Source organism: Nannobrachium achirus (genome assembly GCF_963921795.1).
Source record: "Nannobrachium achirus genome assembly, chromosome: 7".
NCBI lineage: Eukaryota > Metazoa > Chordata > Actinopteri > Myctophiformes > Myctophidae > Nannobrachium > Nannobrachium achirus.
Window position 1 is genome coordinate 63,076,483 of NC_137816.1, and position 10,662 is coordinate 63,087,144.

The window sequence follows — 10,662 nt, forward strand, 5'->3', positions numbered from 1 at the left end:
ACATCTTTTTTTGTGCTTGATCTTTGGACTGTATACTACAGTACTCTTTTTCTTTTTCTTACTTCTCTGTAACTTGTAACCTTAACTGCTGTGCTGCCTCTGGGCAACTGAATTTCCCCCGTGGGATAATAAAGGTATCTATCTATCTATAGAAACATATTTTCAAGATTTTCTGCTATTTTTCAATAGTTAAAGCACAAAAGAATGCGTAAAAATGCGTTCCCAGTCTAAATGGGTTAAACCCCCTCCCCCTATGAAGAACATTCATGGGGGGCCCGCAGTGAATCCTTGTACCCAGGGCCCAGAATTTGGTGCGACGCCCCTGCGCCCGTCCATCTACAATGGGACACGTTTCTTGTCTGCAATAATACATTCATTAACTCTCCTACTGCCAGATTATTTATTTATTTATTGGGTCTGGTGCCATCAAAAAGCGGCTTACCTTTGCGACGTTATAGTAGATAGATAGACATTTTTTTTTTTTATTATTATATTTTTTTTTATTGTGCAATAGTGCACTTTGGTCTGCCAGGCAGCAGAGGGCGGCGTCATGCTGAGAATGAATGTGATTTGCCTGTTACGTGCATTCAGACCAGTCACTGGCCACAGAGCATCACAGCCAGAGAAATCAACAAGGAAGTGAATTGGTCTCCGTTGATGTTAACGCATAATGGATTTTTTACACCATCACCGCGGAAAATGTGTTTACAGTACACGGCGGAGCGACCCCTCATCAGCTTCAACAAGGTAAATGAACGAACGAACGAACGCGAACGAGCGCCGTATTGGCGCGGAGGTCTCTTGGGAATTGGGGCGAACAGGAACGTCCAAAGCGGTATAAGAGTTAACCACTATTCGTTTCAAAACTATAGCAAAATGGCAGCTATTATTGAAACAGGGCATTGCCACCCTCTAGTCTTTTGTTGTTGTTGTCGTTCTCTCTGAAATGATGCCTCAGGTATGTAGGCTTGCCTCTGATAGCGTCAATGTACTGTAAACAAACAAAGTGTACTCGTTAGGACAGAGAAGCGTTCTACGGTTTGAAAGTAACCAATCTGGGAACCCATTCAGTACAACAATATGATGTATTTATTGTTGTTCCTTTGCTTTTTGCCACTTCCTCCTGGATGCTCCTGTGTTTATTTGTTTTAACAACATAGTTACTTGTGTTGCATGACTGCATTGACTAGCAGTGACTGTTATGTGCACTTTTTTGTTTGGCACTGTTTGTTAAGTTATGCTTTGAGTATAGCTTTTTTGTGTGTGTGACGTGTCACTTATGAGCGTTGATTGTTTCGTGGTCACTTTATGTATATATTCTTCTTCTTTTTTTGCAATAGCTTTCGAAACGTTATGTTTTATTTCTCTTTTTTTGTGCTTGCTCTTTGGACTGTACACTACAGTACTCTTTTTCTTTTTCTTACTTCTCTGTAACTTGTAACCTTAACTGCTGTGCTGCCACTGAATTTCCCCCGTGGGATAATAAAGGTATCTATCTATAAAGGTATCTATCTATAGTCTGGCATCAACACCATTTTGGGGTTTTCTGATCTGATCGGAGTGGAAATATATTGTATCCCCCTCCGGTGCCGCGCACCTCCCAAATGATCCCCCTAGTTTAATATTGGTTTAGTTTGGTATAATTGTTTCGTTTCTTTTGGTATGATAATCGTTGGCATGTTCATCTTTTATTATAACTCCTAGCGTGAATTGATTCGCATTATGTGGGGAACAAACACCGGCCAGTCTGGATTCTGGAATGAATACCAAGCTTTCCTCTGCGGTGGAACACCACGAGGTCACTAACAACAACAACAACACTACATCTTTATGGCAGTGGCGCTGATAGATTCCGAAGTTAGCAGAATCCGTCTTGAGAGATTATGAACTGAAGTAACCGGTCAGTCAGGCCCGAATTGGAAAGGTTTCAAGTAAAAGTCTACGTGGGAGTGTGATCTGCCAGCAAAACATGGGTCAGCAGTTACAGTAAGAACACAAGTCCCACCAGAGGCATGAAGCGAGTACAAAGACCAGGGGCGTCACAAGGGGTAGGAAAGTGGGACTGGGTTACTAGGGCCCAAGGTGGAGGGGCCCTAGTAACTTTAGCTATTGAAAAATAGCACATATACAAGCTCACAGCGCGGCACCGAGTGCCGCGCTGCGAGCTTGTAGATCTGCTATTTTTGAAAAGTCGTGAAAATGTGTGCAAATCTTTGAATATATGTGTTTTTTAAGCAAACATTTGTAACTCAAATTTTGCTTCTGGGGGGTCCCTGGAACGAAATATTTTGAGATGGGGGTCCGTGGCTAAATACATATAATGTTGGGGGTCCTTCACATGAAAAGGTCTGAGCATCACTGACATGGAAACATAGGTTTCTTGCGCACATTTTCACAATTTTTCAAAAATAGCAGATCTACAAGCTCGCAGCGCGGCACTCGGTGCCGCGCTGTGAGCTTGTATATCTGCTATTTTTCAATAGTTAACATTCATGGGGGGCCCACAGTGAATCCTTGTACCCAGGGCCCAGAATTTGGTGTGACGCCCCTGACAAAGACCTTCCCCTGTGTTGTTGTTGTGGTCCAACAACACAGCGAGAAGTGAGAACACTGTTCATTTTGTTGAGCTCACTACTGTTCCCCCTAGGAGAAGTACTGTACACAGAAGCACACCAGGCATACCAAAGGAACACTGGTGGATATAGAGACTTAAGTACATTTACTCAAGTACTGTGCTTTTTCTTTAGTCCTTGCCCATGGGGCTCATCATTGTCTCATAAATCCGCCTATTAGCTTAAACAATTAAAGCCTATATGGTTTAGCGGAGTCCCTGGGGGCTCTATACTAGACTAGTATAGAGTGGTTCAGGAGGTAGTGCGGCAGCTTGGCAACCGGAAGGTTCCCAGTTCGATCCCGGGCTCCCCCAGAGTTAGTGTCCAAGTGTCCTTGAGCAAGACACTGGACCCCCTAATTGCTCTCGATGAGCAGGTTGGTGCATTGCTTGTAATCGGTGTAAGAATGTGTGTGTGAATGGGTCAATGTAAAGCACAATCATTGTAAAGCGCCTTGATAAAGGTGGATAAATGCACCATTTACTAGTGTCTTTTTCTGTTGTCTGTTATTGTGGATGCTGGGGTTTAAGTGGTTCAAGCCTATTTTATACTTTGTCTATTCGAAAATAGCTATCTACTGCTGTACCAGTTCAAACGTGTTTCGCAATACTGTAAACGACATTTACTTTTGTACTTTTACTCAAGTCAGGTTTTGAATGCAGGCCTTACTTGGCCTTACTTGACAGAGTGCATATTTATTGAGGTATTGATACTTCTACTTAAGTAAAAAAAAAACACATCATAGTACTTGTTCCATCACTGCACACAGCACACCGTTGGTTTGTTTCGTTGGGCTTATACAGTCCCACGGGAAAACACAGCACACCAGGCATGTATCGTCACTGTTGGGCGAAAACCTTGTATCTCCGAGTTTAAAATGTGTACGTTTTTTCGTAGAGTAAAAGCTGTGCTTCACCATACAAGGTTGTCGCACAAAACTAGTGAAAATAGCCGATCTACAAGCAGACAACTTGTAGATCGGCTATTTTCGCTATTTTAAATCAATTCTGAAATGATAAATACAAAACGTATGTTTTTTTGTGTCCACCCGACAACGACGATATGGTCTCTTGTCGGGTGGAAAACTCATACATCCAAAACTGTTACTTTTTGGGATTCAAGTTCAAAACGAACAAAAGCAGCAGATCCACAAGCTCGAAACAGTTTACAGTTTAGGCATTTAGCAGACGCTTTTAATCCAAAGCGACTTACAATAAGCAGATACAAAACATCACAAGATAATATGTCAGTACATCAACAGCAATATAACAAGTGCAAATGGATATCTATCTAGAAAAAAACACAATATAATCAAAGTTCTAAGAAACCTAAGAAACAAATGCTAACTATCTTCATGTATGGTCATTGATTTTCTGTAGTGCTAAGGGTTTAGGTGGAGTCTGAAGAGGTGAGTCTTCAGTCCACGGCATGGAGCTCTTCAGCATGGAGCTCTGCTGCTTTCGATGGGTTTGTGTGATGCTGTAGTTTTTTTCTTTTGTAACCCATTTTTTACCCGGTGTCAATTATCTAATGTAATTCTGGGCGCTATACACTCCCTCTGCCAACCTGGGGAGACAACGGACTGTACTCCTGCTTCCTTCTATGCATGAGGAGTCCAAAATGACAGGTTGGACGTAGCGTGTGGAAGGAACACGTTAATCCAACCAGTTCCTTTCCCCTCCCCTCGGCTGGCCAGTGGGAGGCAGTGTAGAGACCAGGATTCCTGCATGTTTTTTGTGAGGTTACCTACCCTAGAAGACACGGGGAGAACATGCAAACTCCACACATAAAGGCCCCTTTGTCAACTCCACACCCCAGGGCCCACAGCGTCCCCGGCGGGAATCGAACCCAGGACCTTCTAACTGTGAGGCGACAGCACTACTGACCATGCCACCGTGCCCCCGATGCTGTAGTAATGATCCAGTAGCGTAGCGTGTTGATTTACGAAAATAAATAAATAAAATGAAATAAACACAAAAATGTTGACTATGGAGATAAGAGGTTTGTGCCCCGACAGTAGCGGTATGACACAGACACAGCATTAGGTAGAAGAACACACTGAACTCTTTGCATGTTGCAGCACTGTGTTGTTGGAGAGCCAGGGTGTGTCCTGTGGTGGGAAAAGCACTCAAATGTTGTACTAAATTCAGCAATGTAGAAGAACTCGGTTACGAGTAAAAGCCTGGCATTCAAAATGTACTTGAGTAAAAGTACAATCACAACCACCCCAATTGTATACGTTGTATATTAACACACTCTACTGAGACAGATAACATGTAATTGTATTCATTAAAAAGGTTACATATAAAGTCACTTTAAAGGGGAAGACCACCCATTTTCAATATTGAACTATGTCATTAATATACCTTAGAGGAGTTGTGTGGAAATAGAAAAAAAGTTCCCCCCCTTCTGTGTTTCCTAGAACTGGAAGATTGATTTTGGGGTTCGTATTGTAAAGTACAACTTGATGACATCACACTTGAAAATGGGTGGTCTTCCCCTCTAAGTCAGTTTTGATATTTAATTGTCCAGCCCTAACCTACCTACCTATACCTACCTACCTACCTACCTACCTACCAATACCTACCTACCTACCTACCTACCTACCTACCTACCTACCTACCTACCTACCTACCTATACCTACCTACCTACCTACCTACCTACCTACCTACCTACCTACCTATACCTACCTACCTACCTACCTACTTACCTACCTACCTACCTACCTACCTACCTACCTACCTATACCTACCTACCTACCTACCTACCTACCTACCTACCTACCTACCTACCTACCTATACCTACCTACCTACCTACCTACCTACCTACCTACCTACCTACCTACCTACCTATACCTACCTACCTACCTACCTACCTATACCTACCTACCTACCTACCTATACCTACCTACCTACCTACCTATACCTACCTACTACCTACCTACCTACCTACCTACCTACCTACCTACCTACCTACCTACCTACCTACCTACCTATACCTACCTACCTACCTACCTACCTACCTACCTACCTATACCTACCTACCTACCTACCTACCTACCTACCTATACCTACCTACCTACCTACCTACCTACCTATACCTACCTACCTACCTACCTACCTACCTACCTACCTACCTATACCTACCTACACCTACCTATACCTACCTACCTACCTACCTACCTACCTACCTACCTACCTACCTACCTACCTACCTATACCTACCTACCTACCTACCTACCTACCTATACCTACCTACCTACCTACCTATACCTACCTACCTACCTACCTATACCTACCTACCTACCTACCTATACCTACCTACCTACCTACCTATACCTACCTACCTACCTACCTACCTACCTACCTACCTACCTACCTATACCTACCTACCTACCTACCTACCTACCTACCTACCTACCTATACCTACCTACCTACCTATACCTACCTACACCTACCTACCTACCTACCTACCTACCTACCTACCTACCTACCTATACCTACCTACCTACCTACCTACCTACCTACCTACCTACCTACCTATACCTATACCTACCTACCTACCTACCTACCTACCTACCTACCTACCTACCTACCTAACTAGTCAGTTTCTTGGCTGCTGAGCGGGGGTGATCTAAGGCAGTATTCCGGAGCTGCTGTCTCATTAGTGCTGCTGGCCGCTACGTTTTTGGTCTGTGAATTTGCTGAGGCAGTCATATGAGGTCAGCGGTGTCAGCCTGGCTGCCGGATGATATGTCATGGACCTAATGGAACCAAACATCTGTGACAGGAGGGACATTTTGATCATCCTGCTAATGCAGCTCATTGAATAAAAGCAAGAGGAAATCTCACGAGTGAAAACAAAAAAGGTTTTAGAGCCTTTTAAGTCCTATTATGTGATTTGTGAAACAATGTGAAAGGAGCCCCCCACACTAGCGCTGTTTCCTAAAGAATTAACACAGTATGTAAAATTGCGATTATCTACAAATTACGGGGATTATAGCCGATCTATGTAGATCTGGTATTTTCAGATGATTTGTATGCATTTGAAAACTTGAAATGGGACATTCTGCAAAATTAGTAGTACTAAAATGTTCTTTGTTTTAGTCGTCTAAATATCATTTCGGGCAGGTATCATTTTGGTCAACTAAATATACAGCTGATTTTGCAGTATTTTGGTGGGCCTCGATGGTTTACAGTTTACAGTTTAGGCATTTAGCAGACGCTTTTAATCCAAAGCGACTTGGTGTTGTAATGTCTGATTTTAGATTGGTTGCATTGCATGCTGAAAATAGGAGATCTACAAGCTCACAAAGCGTCACAGCACGAGGCGTTATGAGCTTGCAGATCTGCTATTTTTTGGCTGAAGTTCTCCTCAGAGTAGGGATGCTCTAGACGAGTAGGCTTCAAGTGGTTAATGTAAAAACAATTATCCCTATGACAAAAACGAGTTGGCGGACCCCCTTGTTGTAACTCTGAGGACCCCCTAGGTGCCACGGACCCCCTGTTGAAGACCCATGATGTAGGACAAGAAACAGAATACCAGACTAGGACGACGAGAACTCACACTGTCAGCCTGTCACAACAGGAGATGGGGAGAAATGGTGTGAAATGAGAGAAGTGTGAAATGGGACATTCCTCAGAATGAGTAGCCTACTTATGCTTTCGCAGTGTCGGAAAGTAACTAAGTACATTTATTTAAGTACTTTACTTAAGTAACCGTTTGAGGTATTTGTATTTGACTTGAGTAATTTAACTTTTAGTTACTTTTAGTGTACATCTCGGATGCAAATATTGTACTTTTACTCCACTACAATTAATTGAAAACCAGTAACCATTTCTGCTTTATACATTTTAAAGTATCTGCTCAACAAGCTCACAATGGGTCGCGATGTTGTGAGCTTGTAGATCTGCTATTTTGAAAATCTTGTAAAAAATTGAGTACTTTTACTTTTGGTACTTTAAGCACATTTTGATACCAATACTTTTGTACTTTTACTCAAATACATTTTGAATTCTGAACTTCTACTTGTAACCTATGAGAGTGGAATCCGCGTTCTGCCATTCATTCATTTCAATGAGAATGGAGCGGTTTTTGCAGAAATCCTCTACTGGCATGAAACTGCTCCATTCTCATTGAAATGCATTGGAAGAACGCGGATTCCACTCTCATAGGTATTTTGGTGTGAGGGCACCCTAACAGAGGATTTCTACATTGCAGTATTGGTATTCTTACTTAAAGCCATACTGTGTAAGTTGCCCAACTAGTGGTCATTAGCCCTATAGCAAACCGCGGTCGCGTCCGCGTCTTTCGTCCGTTTTTCGTACCTTCAGACCCCCGCGTCTGCCTCCACCTCGCTGAGATCTATCTTTTAAGGGGTCCCTTGTTCCTGTGCGTTCAGTAATTCCAGAGATACGGACTCCTTCACCCTGCCTGGTAGGCGAAATTACCTAGAGAAGGGATGGTACAAACGGGCGACAACAAATATGGCTGCCATAGCGACCCCACTTCAAGATGCGCTGTGATTGGCCGGCAGTTGTATAACCCTCGCTGTGATTGGCCGGTAGTGTGATGACGCAATTTTGGCGCGAGATCCGGTCCACGGCAAGGATCTCAGTTTACATATAGAGAAGGCTTTACAGGCTGAAATTCACGGCGCGGATCTTCTAAAACTTTTGTGATTTAATAGTTAGGAGAATTTTAAGATTTGTTTTATAAAAAAAGTTACATAGTACAACTTTAAGTAAAATAATAATATTAATAATAATACCACCACTGTACTTCCGCTATGTTCACTTCAATGCCAATACTTTGGTGCTTTTACTCAATTCAAATCTTGAGTGACACTGTCTGCACTGAGAGGACTCTGATAGGACCCTGTATGCTCTGCAACTTGTGTTAGATTCATTCACTGCGTTTAGCTTAATCAAAATTCAAATCCTGTCTCCACTATTATTGTCATTTATGTGCCCATATTCATTACAGCGCTACGCGGGGACGCACAAGCAAGGACAAGGCCTCCATTTATGTCGTTATTGATGCTAAATGAATCAGATTTTTTAACCAAACCCACAGAATATTACAATCTGTAAATTTGCATAGCGTAATTATCGCATTACTACACATAATTTAATTAGGAGCGCGGTTTGCAACATCACAACAACGTGGAAAGTTTTGTCTTTCATCGCTGGATAAACATATTAAGCACTTTCAAGATGTCTGTGTTTAACTTTGATGAACGTTTGCTGTAACTTCGTACTTTTGTCGCGTTAGCCTCAGGAACAATGCAGAGAGCACGCAGGGACAAAGATAAAACGATAAAGATAAAGAATACTTTATTGTCCATTAAATCTATCGTTAAATGGAAATTTGCCTTTGGCAAACTGGCAGTCAGTATACAATAATAGAAAGGATTGTGGCAGAACACATTGGTTCTGAACCTGTGAGTCGGGACCCCCAGGGGTCCCCACATGATTTGACCCAGATGACAGTAGGTAGGTACCCCAGTTGAAAATAATATGATCATTTTGGGGGGGTAAAAGTAAGCCTTGCCGAGCCATGGGGTCCTTAGGGCAGGAGCCTATATCCTGTTTCTGTAGCGTGAGGCAGCTTGATGTACAAGTACACCCCTGGACATGACGCTAGTATGTCGCATGGACTTACCCCCAATCCAACCCTTGATTTTGGGGGGACCCCAGTTCAAATAATTATGGGGGGCGGTCACGGCCTGAAAAGCTTGAGAACCACTGACGTAACCAAGCCCCCAGAACCACGGTAGTCCAGTGAAGCTGTCGTCGTCTGGCTGGTCAGATCTGCGATTGCAATGCTTCTGCATTTAAAATGCCCCTACTAATGCTTCTACCCTTTGAAACCCTTATGGTGTGCCTCTGCTCGGTGCTCTAGTCTTCCGCGTTTGGGCACCAAAATGCGGTGCTCAAATCACGAAAAATGCGTAAGTAAGAGCGTTCTTCCGGGTGCTTCAAAAGCCTGATGAACAACGTTCATTGAAATGAATAGCTGAGTCCGTCCTCTGGATCTGTTAAAACTCTGTGGACGTAACATAACGCTGTTGAACAGAACTCAACAGGAATACTCCTCGCAGAGTTTTTGATTTGATTGATTTTACTGAATAGGTTCTTGGTCTACTTATGTTTTTAGATGACTATTTCTATCCATAGGCCTAGGATTATTGAATGCTTTAACTGTTGAAAAATAGCAGATATACAAGCTCACAGCGCCGCGCTGCAAGCTTGTAGATCTGCTATTTTTGAAAAAGTTGTGAAAATGTGTGCAAATCTTTGAATATATGTATTTTTAAAGCAAACGTTTGTAACTCAAATTTTGCTTCTGGGGGGTCCCCGGAACTAAGGGTTCCGTGGCCAAATAAATATCATTTTGGGGGTCCTTCACATGAAAAGGTTTGAGAACCACTGACATAGTAGTCTCTCAAGAACAGACTAACTGAGCTCCAGTTAAGTGAAAGGACCTTTTTCGTTGACGATGGCCATAGCCAGATTGCTGACATAGAAACATAGGTTTTTCAAAAAATCTTAGAAGGATTCAAAAGACTAGAATCCAAATTCAACTTTTCACGATTTTTCAAAAATACCAGATCTACAAGCTCGCAGCGCTGCACTCGGTGCCGCGCTGTGAGCTTGTATATCTGCTATTTTTCAATAGTTAAAGCATAAAATAATAATACACAATAATGTGTACCCGTTCTGAATGGGTTATGGTATTGCTGTTGATGTATTGATGTATTACCTTGTTCTGTCCTTGCTTATTGTAAATCGCTCTGGATTAAGAGTGTCTGCTAAATGCCTAAATTGTAAATTGTCACTGGAAATGCAAAACGATAAACTTCAGGCACTTGTTACTTCAAACAGGGTGGAATATACAACCTCAGAAAACACTCTGTGCAGCAGGTGTCACAAGCACACACTGTAACCAACAAGCATGCAACCATAACTCTCTCAGTCACATAAATAAACACCTCAGGTCTCAGTCAACACAGTCTCAGCTGGGTTGTCCAGGTGGAACCAGTCTC